The sequence below is a fragment of the Danio rerio genome, chromosome 8, assembly GCF_049306965.1.
Source record: "Danio rerio strain Tuebingen ecotype United States chromosome 8, GRCz12tu, whole genome shotgun sequence".
Lineage (NCBI taxonomy): Eukaryota > Metazoa > Chordata > Actinopteri > Cypriniformes > Danionidae > Danio > Danio rerio.
In genome coordinates, this window is record NC_133183.1 from 61,669,634 (window position 1) to 61,690,000 (window position 20,367).

Genomic DNA, 20,367 nt, shown 5'->3' on the forward strand with positions numbered 1-20,367 from the left:
AATGCACAAATCCAATTCATAAATTTAAAACACAATTCATAAATACACAAATCCAATTCATAAATTTAAAACACAATTCATAAATACACAAATCCAATTCGTAAATTTAAAACAAATTATAAATCCACGATCCAATTCGTAAATTTAAAATAATTCATAAACGCACAAATGCAATCCGTAAATTCAAAACACAATTCATAAATGCGCAAATCCAATTAGTAAATTTAAAATTCAATTTATAAATGCGCAAATACAATTCATAAATTTAAAACAAATTATAAATCCACAATCCAATTTGTAAATTTAAAACACAATTCATAAATGCACAAATCCAATTCGTAAATTTAAAATAATTCATGAATCCAGTAAAAAGCTTTCTCTGAATTAATGAAAGTTAGTGAGTGAAATGGCAAAGTCAAGGCTCTTCATAATGTCCATTTCTTTCAGAATTCTCAGCATTCCCAATTGCACCAAAATGTGCTCTTGCTTGAAGCCATTCTCATTCGTTTGTGGTTATACGCCTGACAACAGCCATGTGTGCGTCCTGACGCAAAATGTAGTGAAAAGTACTACACAATAGTAATAATTGCAGTGTTTACATGTCTGTACCTGCACTTCAATAATGCAACTAAAACAGGAATACCCCACATTTAGCTCCATTATGACTCTAGTCAGATTAAGGTCATCAATAGTCACTGTTTCCATGGTAGACTCTAAATCAGACTATTGTCTTGATCGTATTAAAATCAGAGAGTTGGTGTCCATGAAAACATACTCAACGTTGGCTGACAAGAAGACTCAGGTCACCGCTGAGCTTCTCTTTCCAGCAAAGTCCAAAAAAAGCACAGAGGGCCAATTAGAAACCAATTTAGGGCTTTACAGACATCTTTCAGTGCAAAACAGACCTCCAGGCAAGTCCATTAACATTCACAAGAGGTAAACACGCAGAAGGAAGGAGTGGTGCTCACTGGAGAAAAATGAAAGATGCATCTGACAAAAGGGAAAAAAGGAGGCATTTTATTGTTATGAGGCCATCTGCTCTTGGCTCTTGATGTGTTGGTCTCTGGCCATGAAGAAAATCTGCCCACTGATGAGAAATCTGCCTCAGCCCACTCTCTCTCTCTCTCTATCTCATGAGTGTCATCAGAAATAACTCCATCTTGGAGGAGATCTTTATATAAACCTCATATTCCTCAAAGATCCGGGGATCTCCCTTGTGCTGTGGCAACAAATAACTTTGTGTCAAGATTAAAAGTACACAAAGAAGTTAAAATTAAGCATATTGATTGTGTTAGCCCACATTGCTGGTGGTCAGCAATTCATCTGTGCATGAATTGCAAAATTAATCTGAATAATCTCAAATTAAAATCTGAAAATGCACGTCCTGATTGTTTTCAGGTAAATTCTCAGATTAGGTCTGTCTGAGGTAGTGGGCGTGGCTAACATACTTAACCACGCCCCTCCAGCTGTCAGTTTTGACAACAAACAAAATTGGAGAAGGAGGAGTCTGTTCCCGAAACCCTTTTCATTAAGTTTCTGAATGAAACGCCTACTTTACTACATCCAATCAGCTCACAGTATAAAAAAGCCACGCCCACTGTTTTCTCATTTTATTTTCTGTTTCTCTAAGAACTGCATCACAATACGAAAAAAAAAAATTAAAAAATGGTCGCAACTTCTTGTTTATGCGGACTTTAAATTCACAGAATGCATCTGTTTGAGGTAGTGGGGGAGCTAACATACTTAACTACGCCTCTCTAACTCAGTTTTGACAACAAACAGAAATGGGAGGAAGGGGAGAAGTCTGTTCCTAAAACCCTTTTCCTGATCTTTTTGAATGAAAGGCCTACTTTACTACATCCAAGCAGCTAGCAGTACAAAAAACAAGCCACGCCCCCTGTTTTCTCATTTAATATTCCATTCCTCTAGTAACTGTGTCACAATACAAAGTAAAAACGGATTTTAAATTCTTAGATTAGGTTTGTCTGAGGTATTGGGCGGGGCTAACATAACCACACCCCTCCAACTGTCAGATCTGACAACAAACAGAAATGGTGAGCAGGAGGAGTCTGTTAGGTTGTAAAAACTCTCCCCAAACTCTTTTCCCCATCTTTATGAATGAAACGCCTACTTAACTACATTCAATCAGCTTGCAGTAAAAAAAAACCCAAGCCACACCCACTGTTTTGTCGATTAATATTTCATTTTTCTTGGGACTTAACCAAACCCCTCCAACTGTCAATTTTGACAACATGAGTTAGCATGTCTTTAATATTGATTTCCATGTTGTTAGCATGATTCCAACATGAATTTGCATGTTGTAAGCATGTTTCTAACATGAATTAGCCATGATTTTAACATGAATTGACATAAATTAGCATGCTGTTAGCAAGATTATTGCATGGATTAGCATATAAACAGCATGAATTAGCATGTTGTTAGCATGATTCTAACATGAATTAGCATAAAACTAACATGTTCTAGCATGAATTAGCAAGCTGTTAGCATGTTATAACATTGATTGGCATGTTGTTAGCTTGAATGCAACATGAATTTGCATGTTTCTAGCATGAATTAGCATGTAACTAACAAGATTCTACTATTAATTATTATGTTGTTAACGTGCCTAACGTTGATTAGCATTTTGTTAGCACGATTCCAACAGATTATAATGCTATTAGCATGATTCTATGAATTAGCTTGTTGGCATGAATTAACATGTTGTTAGCATGTTTCTAGCATGAATTAGCATGTTGTTACTATGAATTAACATGCTGTTAGCAAGAATTACCATGAATAAACATGTTAGCATGTTTCTAGCATGAATCAACATGTTGTTAGCATGTTTCTAGCATGAATTAGCATGTTATTATCTTTCTCAAGCCACCATAACTCTCCCCAAACCCTTTTCTAGATCTTTGTGAATGAAATGGCTACTTTCCTACAGCCAATCAGCACGCAGTAGGAAAGCAAGCCACGCCCACTATTTTCTCTTTTACTACTTTGTTCCTCTAGGGAAGAAATGGTCTTTAATGAAATGGTATCACCTATATTCTGAGTGCACCTCACACAGGTGAGTGGGCTTGACAAACCACCTGTAGAAAACACTCATCTCTGTCATTTCCACCAGCTTTGCACCAGACAGTTTCTTACAATCACTCAACATCTCAAAAAAACACACCAAAGTGCATTAATGAATTGAGCTTCACACAGGTCTCTCTCTCTCTCTCTCTCTGTGCTTCATCTAGTCGCTCCCTCCAGTCGTGTGCTGGTCTGGTGTGAAGAGTATCTGGCTGGAACACAGCAGACTAAACTCAGCAACTGACAATGAGCAGAGCTGGCGAACTAATGAGGATGCCAAGAGAACATACACACTCTGCACAAGAACTCAGACACTTACAGTTATGCAAGCTCCATTTCACGTGGCACTACGTTCAGAAAGCAACAGTATGCTGCATTCTCAGGATGACTGCGATCGTGCCGATAGACATTAGCATGAACTGTTTCCTTTATTGTTAAATGTACTACTGTTCTGTCAGGGTGGAGCAAGATTAGATCGCAGTAAAGTCAAGGTAAAACTGTGTTTGAAACCCAATTTATGTCTATAGTCCCTTTCACACAGTGATGCCGGTAAATACCCGGAAAAATTTCTGGAACGACTTTACTGGTAAATTCAATAAAGCGCTGTTCACACAGGCGAGGACAATGCGATATTTTTACGGAAAAGACCGTTCACACATCCATTTCAAAATACCAGTAAATTCTGACATTGTTAACCAGAAGTGAGCTCTAAACGGCTGCGTTTGTGTTTGTAAACATCTGACTACATTATAAACTCTGTGGATGGATCAGTGTTGTGAACAACTTTGATGAAAACATATGGGGGAACGCTTCCGCATGTCGAGATGTACATGATATACGTGTGTGCTGGCGCTCACCGACTGCTTCACGTGCACACGCGTCACAGCTTGAAGGTAAACAAACGACGGCTTATTATCTTATCAATGACTATTTACGCAGTTGGCATTAAGAAGGAACATAGAAATGTCACCTGACTAACATCTAGCAGCTGATTGTGTCTGGGAAAATATTCGAAGGCTTTTATTTTCATAAACCGCGCAGACATGAATGCGTCTGAGTGTTCTGATTGGCTGAAGTAGACGTCTCACGTCAGTGCATTCCTCCTTCTGCGTTCCCGCAGCGCAGCATTCCGACAAATTCCCGGTAATGTTACAACTTCTCTTTCCAGAAAATAGCCAGAACGAATTTACCGCTATTTTACAAAAAGGGCCTGTTCACACATACACACCTTTACGGAAAAATTGCCGGTAATTTCCCGGAAAGGTCTGTATGTGAGAAAAGGGCTTTTGACCCTTGTGTGCTGTTAGGGATGTTTTCATCCACTCTGGGGTGATTTTGAGTCTTAAGCCTGATTTATACTTTCACCTGGCACCGCGTCGCGGACGAGGCTTTTATACTTGCTGCATTCGCCGTTGTGATATTCTTTGAAACGTCAGGGGGCGGTTAAAAGAAACCCACTGTAAAGTCAGACGGATAAACAGAGAAGTAGAAAGTTTCCGGAACTACGTCATAAATATTAAATATTTTTAAACTAATTATGTTTATAAATTACTTTAATGATAAGGATTTTTATAACCATTCAAGCCTTTTTTTTGTTTGCTTTAAATCAAACTTTGATGCATCACTTGCTTTTATTCATATCTCGGACAGTTCTACCTATTAAAGTTTATTAAAATATGAATAAACATGGGCTGCTCTACATTGTTTATTATGGCAAGAATAAAAGCAAAACAGCACACTCACTAAAAAATACTGATGTATTTTTTTTTAGATTTAGCCGGATCAACAGTTGACACATAACTGTCGGGCTAGTTTCTCTCCTCCACTTATGCTAAAAGGCAATAATGGTCCAACATTCCTGACCATTATCACCAATTCACCTTATTCTCCGGCGACGAGCGGGTGCTGCCATTTGAATCTTTTTATCTCATTCACTTCCATTCATTTTTTGACGTTTAAAACTGCTCGTTACGCTGCTTGATGTGGCAATTTGATATTTTCTTATTATATTATTCTACTTGGTCTGTATAGTCATGCAAACATTTGTTTTTAGAGAAGTAGTTTGGCCATTTTCTGCCGTTTATTATACCTAGTCATTTCTCCCATAGGCGACTAAATCGGAAGTTCTAAGACAATCACGAAAACAGGCGCACTTCCGCATTTTAGAATAAGGTCAATAGCAATAAAAACAGGCATCAGTGTATTGTAAACCGATAGGTTCAGATATTCCTTTCCACTTATCAAAGAAATAATTTGTTCCTTAATTATAGTTTTGTAACTATTAAATAGTTTTTAAATTCAATAAATGGTGGAAAAACCTATTTCTGTAATTGTGTACCTGGGGCTCCACTTTCGCCACGGCCTCGTTTGGCTTTAACAAACTCATCCCTCAAGTTTTTCCAAACTTTTTAACAAAAACTTTCCTCCTTTCACTATGCTATTGCAATTTCTAGCCAAGAATTATTGTTGATCTGATTAATTCTATGATCACACACGGACAGATCATGAAGATGTCAGTACAGGCGATCCTGTTTCAGACAAAATCTCTTCGATGTGTTTTAAATTCAACTCAAATGAAATGTGGTGGCGTGCACACTGTTCGCTCGAGTCTCAAAATATTTCGTGCACTCTGCCAGCCAAAATCATGTGGCGCGCACCCAAAACGAACCTACGCACACTCTGCGATGACGTCACATTCGCCACACACACTGAGTTCAATGACAGAAAGCTGATTGGCTATTGCATGTTGGTCTCATTTGTAGTTGTAATATCGCAAATTACATTTGGACTAGTGAAATAAAAAACTACAACACCACGAAAACAGAGCAACAACAACAAAATAAAATAAGTGAAGTTTATTCATAAACTAATTTCGAGAGGATCACGTGCTTATGATTTATCACGGCCGGTCTTGCATTTGCTAATCACTATCTTCCAATCATATGAGCTACTATAAATAGTCACAGTTTTCAGTTCACTTTATCTTCGTTTGGAAGAAACCCCCCTCCTCCTCTATTCTCCTCCTTAACCTCTGATTGGGCGGCACGGCGGCCCAGTGGTTAGCACTGTGAGCCCCACAGCAAGAACACTGCCAGCCCTGGTTCCACAGGACCGGTGGGTGTTTCTGTGAGGAGTTTGTATGTTCTCCCCGTGTCCGTGTGGGTTTTCCCCGGGTTCTCCGGTTTCCTCCCACCATCCAATGACATTCAACATACATAACAATCAAGCTTTGTCTAATCCCTTGTGTTCCCTTAGCTACCGCAGCAGGGGAGTTCTGAGATCCACCGAGCTCAGGCTCCCCTCTTGCTCTGCCAACGGGAGGAAGCCCCGGGCTCGAGGATACCCTTGAGCTCGGGGCTCTCTCCCGGGACAGCATGCCAAACAAGCTTTTATAAATCATCAGCTAAGTGTGAACTCTTGAAATGAGCATTAGATGTGGCGTTACATGGACATCGGAAGAATAAGACCAGTGCAAAAATATTTAAGAACGACGAATTTAAGAGTTTTTGAGGCTTAAAATGTCGACTTTTTAAGACCCTGCGGAAACCCTGCTATAGCGCATGTGTTTAGACTGTGGGGGAAACCAGAGCACCTGGAGAAAACCCACGCCAGCACGGGGAGGACATGCAAACTCCACACAGAATTGCCAACTGACCCAGCCGGGACTCGAACCAGCGACCTTTTTGCTGTGAGGCGACAGTGCTTTAACATGGATTATGATGTGAAATGTTTCTGATCATCAAATGAGCACATAAGAATGATTTCTGAAGATCATCTGACCATTAAGTTTGGAGTAAAAATGCTGAAAAAACATTTGAATAAAATACATGAAACTGGCATTTCTACCAAACAAAAGCACCCTCAGCGAGTAAAAACCACATCTTAATAATCCAAAACTCCTCAATATTCCAACATTTCAAAATCAAAGATTGTGAAATGCAAATGTTTTCCTTTTGTCCGCATGATGAATTATTCATAACAAGGCTGGGGAGCAGGTAAAGGGGCTCGTTTTCTTCATAGATGAACAACGGGATGAGCACTTGCGAAATAATGGCCCAGTGTTTGCGTCTGCGCTGTGGTCACGACGGTTTCATGCTTCAGTAGTGTGACCGTCTCTCCGGCAAGCAGAGGCTTCTGGGTAAACATCAATTAGAGCAAATAGTCTGTTTTCAAACAGAAAGCTGTAAGCATGCAGAGCTGCACGTCCCTGATTCCAGTAATGAAACACTGAAGCCCAGTTTTCTGCACAGAAGCCTGAAAAAAGCCATTTGAAAGTCTTATTTGTTTTATTTCGGCTAGAATAAAAGCAGTTTTAAATTTTTTACAAACTATTTTAAGGTCAATATTATTAGCCCCCTTAAGTAATATTTGTTTTGACTGTCTACTGAACAAACCACTGTTATACAATGACTTGCCTAATTACCCTAACTTTACCCTAATTACTTAGTTAAGCCTTTAAATGCCAGTTTAAGCTGAATACTAGTGTCTTGAAGAATATCTAGTCCAATACACTCACCGGCCACTTTAATAGGTACAACTGCTCGTTAACACAAATTTCTAATCAGCCAATCACATGGCAGCATCTCAATGCATTTAGGCATGTAGACATGGTCAAGATGATCTGCTGCAGTTCAAACCAAGCATCAGAATAGGGAAGAAAGGGGATTTAAGTGACTTTAAACATGGTTGTTGGTGCCGGACGGCTGGTCTGAGTATTTCAGAAACTGCTGATCTACTGGGATTTTCACGCACAACCATCTCTAAGGTTTACAGAGAATGGTCTGAAAAAGAGGAAATATCCAGAGAGCGGCAGTTCTGTGGGCGCAAATGCCTTTTTGATGGTCAGAGGATAATGGCCAGACTGGCTCCAGCTGATAGAAAGGCAACAGTAACTCAAATAAGCACTCGTTACAGGTCTGCAGAAGAGCATCTCTGAACACACAACACGTCCAACCTTGAGGCGGATGGGCTACAGCAGCAGAAGACCACACCGGGTGCCGCTACTGTCAGCTAAGAACAGGAAACTGAGGCTACAATTCACACAGACTCACCAAAACTGGACAATAGAAGATTGGAGAAACGTTGCCTGCTCTGATGAGTCTCCATTTCTGCTGACACATTCGGATGGTCAGGTCAGAATTTGGCATCAACAACATGAAAGCCTGGATCATCCTGCCTTGTATCAGTGGTTCAGGCTGCTGGTGGTGGTGTAATGGTGTGGGGGAGATTTTCTTGGCACACTTTGGGCTCATTAGTACCAATTGAGCATCAACACCACAGCCTACCTGAGTAAGACCACAGTGTCTCCATCTTCTGATGGCTACTTTCAGCAGGATAACGCACCATGTCATAAAGCGTGAATCATCTCAGACTGCTTTCTTGAACATGACAATGAGTTCACTGTACTCAAATGGCCCCACAGTCACCATCTTTGGGATGTGGTGGAACGGGAGATTGGCATCATATATGTGCAGCCGATAAATCTGCAGCAACTGTGTGAGGCTATCATGTCAATATGGAGCAAAATCTCTGAGGAATATTTCCAGCACCTTGTTGAATCTAAATCACAAAGGAGTAAGGCAGTTTTGAAAAGAGGGGTCCATGCAGATCTTAGTAAGTTGTACCTAATAAAGTGGCCCTTGAGTGTATTACCTACTGTCAATCATAAAATAAACGAGTTATTAGAAATGAATTATTAAAACTATTATGTTTAGAAATGCGTCTTTCCATTAAACAGAAATTGGGGGAAATATACAATAACTCAGGAGTGCTAATGATTGAGACTTCAACTGTAAATGCAAGAGTGAAAAAAAGAGTGTGTAAAGACATGCTGATGGTAATGTTGGACGTTTCCGGAAACCTGGCTGTTTATTTGCATCCAGAATGATCTGCAGCTGCTAGTCATCAAATTAAGAGCAGAGTGACGGATGAGATGCAGAATGAGCAGAAAAGAGGAGAGTGATTAGAGAAAGTGCAGAAAAAGAAACATTTAGCTGGTGGATTGATCAAAAGAATTGAATAATCCTCATATTTTTGGGGAATGTGGTTGTGAAAATCTGACTGCAGATGTGCGATGCACCGATACAAATCCTTGACAAAATGTGATTTCCTCTTTGACGTTTGTATTTTCTCCATCATGATTTTTTTAATTAAGAGCATTTTTCTTAATCAAAGAAAATTCAAATAGACACGAATTCAAGATATTAAATTGGAGATGCAAAATACTGTACAACGTTCAAGGTTGTTCAAATTACTTCATATTATTTATTTATTCATCCTTCGGCTTAGCCCCTTATTCATCAGGGGTTGCCAAAGTGGAATGAACCGTCAACTTATCCAGCATATGTTTTATGCAGCGGACCCTCTTCCAGCTGCAACCCAGTACTGTGAAACACCCATACACACTCATTCATACACATACACTAATACACTAAAGCCAATTTAGCTTACTCAATTCCCCTATAGCACATGTGTTAGGGGAGAACTTGCAAACTCTGAACTGAAACGCCAACTGGCCCAAGTGGGACTCGAACCAGCAACCTTCTTGCTGTGAGATGACAAGTAAATAAATAAACTCAATGGGCTGGAAAACCGCAGAAAAACCAAACGTCCCCACACCTATATCAATACCAGTCAATTTTGACCTTATGGGGACATTTTTGGGGTCATATTTTAGGTTATCTGATCAGTATAAAAATCACTATGTCTATGGGAAGTCCCCATAAAGATAGCTGTACAAGGGTGTGTGTGTGTGTGTGTGTGTGTGTGTGTGTGTGTGTGTGTGTATGCGTGTAAAAGATTTTTGCCCTTTGACTGTAAGGATTAACTAAAGCCCCTCCAGCAGACGTTACATTGAGCAATATAGGAGAGAGGGGGCGTGTCCTGATGGATAAATATGTAGAAGAGAATAGGGGCGTGTTCTGACAGATACGGAAAGGGGGCGTGTCCTGATGGATCAGCCTCTGGAATGCTATTAGACAGGTTTCTGGCATTGGACACTCCAACAGCTGTGCTACAGGCTAAACAACAAGATTTTACAGCCAGCTTACACACACACAAACATTTTTCTAAATATCTTCTTGTGTTCAACAGATGAAAAAAACTCTGACGGACAGGGGTAAAGTGTGAGCCAATTTTCGGGTAAACTATCCATTTAAATGACACTCTGAGGCTAATTTTACAATCAAGTTAAGTTACAAATATCCTTTTCAATCAATCGTAAGCATAACCAGTCCTGTCAGCAGCCTGTCTGTACTTTGCTATTATGAAAATTACACCAGCATTTACTATCAATGTGTCATACTGTATGTATTGTTCAGAACTTACGCCACAGAATGACAAGACAGATTATTTTACAAAGAGCTGAAGCGTAATGAGTGGGAATCGGAGCTGTCTTTCACTTTCAAAAGTCAAAGCCTGAGAAAATAAATTGATTAATTAAGGGGGGGGGGGGGGGTAAAATACGGAATTAATTCTGTATTTTAACGTGTGTTATTAAATAATTTCCAAAATTCAACGTCTGTTATTTTACAGGAAATTTCTGTAATTTAACGTCTGTTATCCATTTCTGTAAATTAACATCCGTTATTAATTTCTGTTTTTAACGTTTATTATTTATTTCTGTAATGTAACATTCATTATTAATTTCTGTAATTTAACATCTGTCATTTTACGCGAAATTTCTGTAATTTTATGTCTGTTTTCAATTTCTGTAATTTAACATGTGTTATTAAGTTATTTCTTAAATGCAACGTTCGTTACTTTACAGGAAATTTCTGTAATTTAACGTTCATTATCAATTTCTGTAATTTAACGTCTGTTTTTAATTTCTGTAATGTCACGTTCATTATTAATTTATGTAAATTAATGTTCATTATTAATTTCTGTAAATTAACGTCCGTTATTAATTTCTGTAATTTAACGTTCATTATTAATTTCTGTAATGTAACGCTCATTATTAATTTCTGTAATTTAACATGTGTAATTTTACGGGAAATTTCTTTAATTTAATGTCTGTTTTATTTTCTGTGATGTAACGTCATTAATTTACGGGAAATTTTTGTAATTAAAGATCTGTCATTTTACAGGAAATTTCTGCACTTTAACATGTGTTATTTTATGGAAAATGTCTGTAATTTAACAACCGTTATTAACTTCTGTTATTTATTGGCCATTATTTAATGCAAAATTTCTGTAATTTAATGCCTGTTAGGCAGACGTTGGATTTTGGTTGCCATACCAGACAAATAAATGTCAGTATTTGATGTCAATATGACGTTGGCTCGACGTTGAATTTTGGTGACTTTCCAACACAACCTAAAAACAAGTTGCCATACCTGACAAAAAAAGTCAGTATTCAACGCCAATATGACGCTGATGTTGGCTCAATATTGGGTTTTGGTCACTTTCCAACACAACCAAATATCAACGTTGTTATAGGACATCAAAATAACGTTGCCCTTAGACGCTGGCTAGACATTAAATTTTGGCCACCCGACATCATGACCTAAATCTAACCTAATATTAACGTCTTATGATGTGCCTGCTGGGTTAATATTCAGGGGGAATTAATGCAGTTATATATACGCCACACAATTGATGAATTAATAATTGATAGATTTATTGATATTATTACATAAATCTTATTTGTTTAATTTTTAGTTAGCTAACTAACATCATTCACAAAGTGTATTAGTTCAATTATGTTAAAAGTCATCCGAATTAATAGAAATCTTCACATGCAATCAGAATACATACATCTTATATGTTAGGGCTAAATAAAATTTTTTTTGAGTGTTATAACTACTAATAAGCAGAAAATTAGAAGTTTATAGAGACAAAAGTCATATCTACTGGTATATTAATAGCGAGAAGTGTAGCAATTAGAATTCTCCCTATTAATAAGCCAAGACTTTTGCCTCAATAAACTCCGATTTTTCTACTTATTAACTGTTATTATACTGCATGGGTAACAAAAAATATCTCAAGAAGCACCTGAAGGATTAATATAAAGTACAACCATGAAAATATTTGACATGAGCACTCATAAAAGAAGCTTCCAAACAAAACAAAAATGTTGGAGCAAAAGCCTAAAGTCAGCTGAATAGTGAAAACAGCAAGCTGTCATGCCTGCTCGAGGCCTACAGCTGTTCCTAATGCGATCAATATAATCTGACAGCAAAATCATTGAATTGAGCGCAGCAGACACGGGGCTTCCCTCAATCCCCAGAGCACGAACTGCAGGAGAGTCTGCTTTCATTACACAGGAAGAGTGCAAAACAGTGGAAAAACAGCCCTTTATAAGCTGAAAAATCAACCAGTGGTGGAGAAAATATTGTCTTCTGTTAGACTTTGATGATTTTGGGGCCCCTTTTCTTGACACGTTACCTGTTAGACTTTAATAATTGATTACTTCATATAATAATTTGCAGTTTTGATATTGGTTTTGTTTTTACTTTCTCTATTTTATGTTTTCGTGTAAATTTTATCCTATTTTTAAATGTCATTTATTTATGCATAATGTCTGGACAATATTGTGTTTATTTACTATTACCTGCCAAAAGGGTTGGACAAAACTTGAGACAATTATAGCATGCATGGAGGAAGGGGGGGTTGGTTGTTTATTGTTCTCATTCATTCATTCATTCATTCATTCATTCGTTCATTCGTTCGTTCATTCGTTCATTCATCCATTTATTTATTTATTTATTTGACAATTGTTTTTAAAAAAATTCTAAAACAATTGCAAAAAATTGACAATTGTTACCTGATATTCTTTGTGTTCCTACATTCTACATAATGTCATGCATATTTCCAATAAACATATTTATAAATACAAATATATAAATAAATCAATATATTTTCTTGGCAGACTTAAATATGATTACACAAAAAAAAAAAAACATGCTGTTTTTAAGAAGTTTCTGCTGCACTGTACGCTGTAAAAATGCTGCTTTGCACACATTCGATATGTGTTATAGGACAACATGAAGGAATTTGTTTTAAAACATTTAAGTTTTAGCTCATTTTAAATAAGTAGCTTGAACAAACAGCTAATATACACTCACCGGCCACTTTATTAGGTACACCTGTCTAACTGTTTGTTAATGCAAATGCCTTGTTGATGGTCAGAGGAGAATGGCCAGACTGGTTACAGCTGATAGAGAGGCAACGGTAACTCAAATAACCACTCGGTACAACCGAGGTTTGCAGAAGAGCATTTCTGAACATACAACCTTGAGGCGGATGGGCTACAGCAGCAGAAGAGCACACCGGGTGCCGCTCCTGTCAGCTAAGAACAGGAAACTGAGGCTACAATTCACACAGACTCACCAAAACTGGACAATAGAAGATTGGAGAAACGTCGCCTGCTCTGATGAGTCTCCATTTCTGCTGACACATTCAGATGGTCGACTCAGAATTTGGTGTCACCAACATTAAAAAAAGGAAGCTTCCTGCCTTGTATCAGTGGTTCAGGCTGGTGGTGGTGGTGTAATGGTGTGGGGGAGATTTTTAGGCACCTTTTGGGCCCATTAGTACCAATTGAGCATCCTGTCAACTCCACAGACTACCTGAGTATTGCTGCTGACCATGTCCATCCCTATAAGACCACAGTGTACTCATCTTCTGATGGCTACTTCCGGCAGGATAACGCACCGTATCATAAAGCGCGAATCACAACAGACTGCTTTCTTCAACATGACAAGGAGTTCACTGCACTCAAATGGCCTCCACAGTCACCAGAACTCAATCCAACAGAGCATCATAGATGTGCAGCCGATAAATCTGCAGCAACTGTGTGATGCTATCATGTCAATATGGAGCGAAATCTCTGAGGAATATTTCCAGCACTTTGTTGAATCTACACCATGAAGGATTAAGGCAGTCCTGAAGGCAAAAGGGGTCAAATAAGGTACTAGTAAGGTGTACCTAATAAAGAGGCCGGCGAGTGTAATTTATTTGTACAATTAAATCATTAGGTGCACTGGTGAACACCGCCAATACAAAACTCTAAATATTCTCAAAAAGAAGTTTAAAATAAATAATTAATCATTCACAGTGCCCACGATCTCATTACTGCGCATGTTCATAATCAACACAACATAAACAGACCTATCGAAATTCCATAATACTCCAGAAACTCCTTGACCCCTGGAAACCATTGAGGTAAAGTTGGCTTCATATTCGCTCATTCACACTTTCTCCTTAACAATATAACTTCAGAAAGGTATTCTGGGCCAATTCTAAATAGGCAAATCATATTATCATCCAACAACTATCAAAGTACAACATCGTTCAGTCAATTAAACAGTGCTAATGTTGCTTTGAAGCCCTACATGCATGCAATTTCAGACCCAAACCACTCAAAAGTCGCACGTAATAAGCAATATAGTCACAAGTTAGTCAAAAAGGAACGAATGTACAAATACAAAACCTCAACCTGCCCAAAAGCAGCTCGAGAATCAACACAGAGAGCGTCAAATGAGTGCGCAACTTCACCCAAGGGATACCCCAAGTCAACAAACATCACCTAACGCCAAAGCCAAACAAGATCACAACAGGAGCGAGGAGCTTCCCAGGTTTCTGACTCATACGATCCACTTCATCTCTCCATTTCTGGTCATTACTGCTGGTGGTGTTGACGAAACGCAGAACTCCAGAACGAGAGAGAGAGAAAGAGAGAGCTAACTATCATCTGCGACGCTCACTTTTCGTCTTCCTCCTCAACTCTCAGGCAAATCCCGCAGCTCAAACATGCTTTTCCTCCACGAGCGCAACAAACAGGAAAAAGAAAAGGAAACTCACCATCACCGAGCAGAGCTACTCCACGCTCTGAATGTCTGAAAAGCGAGAGAGTAAAGGGGATGTTTGGATTTGTTGATGTGGGTTTTTTTTGGCGAGGGAAGGCCAGCTGTAGTCGTCCAGTGGGCTGCAGGCGTGCGGAGGGAGGAGAGATGGCTGAATGTGTGTGTGTGTGTGTGTGTCTCAAACGCGCTCGCTTTCCTCTCTTTCCAGCCCTGCCATCGCAAAACAAAACGCCCACGCTCCTGTTTCTCTGCTCTGACCCCAGCGCTCACTCTCTCTCTCTTTCTCTCCCGCCTCCTGCTCGGAGACCCACCCACTCTGAACACAGCCAGCCAATCAGAGCTCGGCAGCTACACCCACACAGACACGCAGAGAGAGAGAGAGGAGAGAGAGATAGACGGAGACACACACACACTCACTTCTAGATAGTTATAAATGAATCATTGTAAATGTACTCATTATTATAATTATAAAAACAAATATTGCTTGAGGGGGCTAATAATATTGACCTTAAAAAGGTTATTTAAAAATGAAAACTGCTTTTATTCTAGCTGAAATAAAAATCTCCAGAAGAAAAAAATATTATAGAATTTTATTTTATTCTTGTAATTGTTGTGATTATCAGAGATATTATCTGTTTTAATTTTTGTTTATTCTTTGTCTTTTATTTTTTTATTTACTATATGTTTTATTAATTTGATGATGTTGATATATTACCTATCAGACATGTTTAAATGCTTTGGGAACACTGTACAAAATGTCATGCCAATAAAGCAACTTGAACTAGAAAGAGAGAGAGAGAGAGAGAGAGAGAGAGAGAGAGAGAGAGAGAGCGAGAGAGAGAGAAATATAAATATATGTAAACATACTGATTATTATTGTTTTATTACTGTTTTATCCTACATGTTGACTGTTAAATGTACAATTTACCCTGATCTATTATTATTTTTAATTAGTAATTTTATTTTATTATAATATATGCTTTTATTTTATTTTTTTTACTACCACTACTGCTATTTACTGTGCTTACTATGGTTTTATTATACAGGTATGATATTTTTAATGTAAACTTTATGCCAATAAAACAATTATTGAATTAAGCCAGAGAGTTTATTATTATAATATCATTATTAGAATAATTATTCTTTTTATTTTATTATTATTTTTCTTTCTTACTTTATTTTAATTATTATTAATATATTTTTTTACTATTTACTGTTTACTAAGCTTTTATGAACTTTATACATGCTTTGGTGATTCATTTTTAACATTTGTCATGCTGATAATGCTATTATTGAATGGAAAAAGAGAGAAAGAGAAGAGAATAATAATTGAATCATTGTAAATAAACTGATAATTATTGGTTTTTATCACTGTTTAATCCTATAATGTTGTTATTAAATTGTTAAATGTACAGTGTATTCTGATCTATTATTATTTTTAATTGATATGTGAATACTATATATAGAATAATATATTGAATTATGTGTGTGTGTGTGTGTGTGTGTGTGTGTGTGTGTGTGTGTGTATATATGTTTTTTTTTTTTTTTTTACAGTGTTTTTATACATGTATGTTCTTTTTAATGTAAACTTTATAAATGCTTTGGCAATACATTAGTAACATTTGCCATGCCACTAAAACAATTATTGAATTGAATTGAGAGAAAGTAAAAAGTTTATTCTCATTTATTATTATATATTTTTATTTTATCTATTTATTTTTTACTATTATTTTTTTCACTACTACTATTTACCATTTACTATATATATATATTATATATATATATATATATATATATATATATATATATATATATATATATATATATATATATATATATATATATATATATACACACACACATATATATATATATTTGGGAACTATTATATAATTTGGGAACTATTTAAAAAAAAGAAAATTCAAAGGGGGGCTAACAATTCTGACTTCGACTGTATTTATATTAGGGATGCAACAATTTAAGGGCTTTAATTCGTCATGCTTATTTAATCGTAAAGGCTGCTCAACACTGTGTTTCCGCATGGAACGAAACTGCTGCAACTAAACAAAGTTGCAAAAATATTATTTCATTATTTTAATCTGTATTATTTGGTTACTGAACCGCAATAAATAACACTTAAAAATAGAAGGAGTTTTCATGTGATTTACTAAACTAGTAGTGTTTTGAAATAAATGAGTGCATAACAATCATAATAACAGTGAGTTAAAAAAGAGATCATAAATGGAGAAAGCAATAGAAGAGGAGATAATGTAAAAAAAAAAAGGGGACGAAAGGAGGTGTAAGAAAAAAAATTACCTCTCACTCTGGGCTATTTATGCTAATGAGGGAGGGATGGTCACTAGTGGGCGGGGCTTTCCCTCTTTGATGACACGTAGAAAGGGAGAATGTTTATATCAAGTCTGAGTATAACAAATAGGATTAAACCATTTTTAGCATTAGAAGCTGTTTATATTCACACACTGCTGCCAAACAACTGGGTTTAAACCCCTTATGAAAGTGAGTTTTGCCCTTTAAACAGCAGGAGTAATCCACAATGTGTCTCTATCGTCTTCATCTGAAGCATTTAAATACCAGGTGTAGACAGACAAGAGATAAGACGAGATAAGAAGTGAAGAAACAAGTCGCTGAGAAGAAACTAAACAGAAAGAGCTGAAAAATCTGTCTGTCATAGAGCCCTCATTTACCCTGCTCTCTGTTAATGTTTCTGCTTTTCCGCTGTGACAGCACACACACGTACACACACGCACACACACTAACATGAAAGTCAAGATGCAAATCACACTGACCGTATCTCTGAGCCACAGGTGTTTGCTACCGTTCAACTTACACACATCAGCACTTTACACATAAAGAGCAGCATTTATTCTGCTGTCAAATACAAACTAAACAGACACAAATGGACAAAACTGACTGTTCAAATAAAAGAGGGAATGCACATTAAAGGTAAAAAAAAAATAGTTTTAGTTTTAAAAATAGTAATTTAAGACTTTTTTTCCACTTTGGGAAAGAACAAAATAAAATAAAATAATTAAGTAAAAATAAAAATAAAACACAAATAATAAAATAAAGTCAAATGAAATTGAAAATAAAATAAAATTAACAAAATAAAAATACTAAAATAAAATACAAAATAAAATAAAAATCAGACCAAATTTTTTTTTTTTAATTTCTGCTGTTCAAAGAAAAGAGGAAATGTATATTTAGGGTAAAAAAATAGTTACTTGTTACTTTTAGTTACTTGTTTTACCTTTGAGAAAGAATCTCAAATTTGAGAAAGAAAATAAAATTTTACTTTTTTTTTGTAAAAATAAATAATAAAATAAATAAAATTATTTATTTATGCACACACTATTTATTTATAAATTGTCTATTTAATTAAATGAAATAAAAAATAAAATACAAATATTAAAATTAAAATGAATTAAAAATAAAATTAAAATAATACAATTAAAATGCTAAAATACAATTAAATTAAAAATAAAATAAAAAACAGACCAAAAAATTGTAAAATTTCGACTGTTCAAAGAAAATAGGGAATGTCTATTAAAGGTGAAATCAAATAACATGTTTAGGTTATTTATTTGTTTTATTTATTTATTTTTGACTTTTTTAACTTTGGAAAATAATCAACTAAATTAAATTAAAATAATTAAAAAATAAAACAAAATAAAATCTAAAAAATGTAATTAAATAAAAAATATGTTAAATTAAAATAATAAAATTAAAACATTTTATAAAAATCATAAAATTAAATTAAATTAAAAATAAAAAACAGACCAAAAAATTTAAAAATGTAAAATTTTTTCGACTGTTCAAAGAAAATAAGGTAAAATCAAATAAAATATTATATATATATATATATATATATATATATATATATATATATATATATATATATATATATATATATATATATATATATATAATTATAATTATAGTTATAATTTATTTTTAACTTTTTAACTATGGGAAAGAATCAGCTAAATAAAATAAAATTTATTAAATAAAACATTTAATTTAATAGAATAAAAAATAAATAAAAACAAAGCAAACAAAAATACTGACTTTTTATTCATCTGTTTTCTCCAGGCAGCTCTTTTTCTTTGAGCAGAAGTCTATGGCTCGGGCCAGTGGTCCAGAGAGAGCAGGAGAGTGGGCGAATACATATGCGAGCACATATGCCTGAGTGTGTGCGTGGACGTGGGAGAGAAACTGTGTTTGTGTTTTGTTATGTGTTTAAGGCTAGGGCCAAAAAATACTGCGAGAGCCCGGGGCAAACCAGAGCAACCTGACCCATATCACTCCCTCACTCGCTCCCTCCCTCCCTCCCTCCTTCCCTCACACACACACACACACACACACACACACACACACACACACACACACACACACAAATGTGCAAACAAATACATGCACAATGACACGTAAACACATGCACAGTTGCAAACTCACACAAAAAACACACACGCACACACACACAGCTATTCTCTCTCTGCTGTTGTGTAGGAGCCCGTGATTCACAACATTAAATATTATTCTCCATTTCTCAGACTTTACACAAACCAGCAATGCAACAACTAACCAATAACAGACACCGTTGACAACTTGATCGTAGTTTGTTTGTCCAGCAAATAAACTCCGCCAGTAATCAGAGTGAGCTGCGGTGTACACAGCTTTGAAACACTGAAGCGCACTTGTTTTAGAGAAGGTCATGAGAGTGTGCTTTGACGACTGTGATTATCCCACTAAACAGTTGAAAGGTTTTCCTGCAGGACGTCATTTACATTCCACTGTTCAAATAATTCAAGCCCTTCCATTAGGCAATACAGCCAGTCATCACAAGGAGCCATTAAATGTCAGGGTTGTCATTAAACTGGAGGAACTTCAGCGAGTGTGTGTGTGCGCAGATGTCAATCAAACACACTACAGCTGAGAAAATGAGTCTGCTGTGCTGTTCTGTAGACACAATACAGGTTTAACTTAATCACGACTAATTTAAAGGGTCACGAAACACCAAAACACATGTGTTGAGCAGTTGACAGTCGTATATGCGTCCCACACTGCTAAAAACACTATTAGGACACCTATATTTCACTAAAATGTGTAAACTGGTTGTTTTTGCGTTATTTCAAGCAAATTCGTACTTCCGGTTTGAAACTAATTTTTGAAGCTGCGTCACGGTCATGACATAATAGCGTTTATTCCAGCGTGCAGACTGGACGTCTGTGCCAGAGTGAGTCTTATTACGTCTTACAGTGTGCTGCATTAATGCATGAGTAAGGCTTGGTTCAAACCAATCAGCGTGCTCTATTGTGCAACTTCATTAATATTCATTACTGTCACAGTGTTTAGACGGCAGAGACGCCACGTTGTGTTGGCAAAACAAGCGTGAAGTGTTGCTTTTATAGTTTGCTGCCGTGAAGTTTTGTTTTCATTTTCTCTCTGTGAGAGCGCGGCT

General features: G+C 36.5%; 1 protein-coding gene across 8 annotated transcripts in view; it reads right to left on the bottom strand.

Moving 5' to 3' along the window:
• Positions 1 to 20,367, bottom strand: part of cabin1 (calcineurin binding protein 1) — a 155,250-nt gene that overhangs the window by 52,711 nt on the left and 82,172 nt on the right. The window lies entirely within an intron of this gene.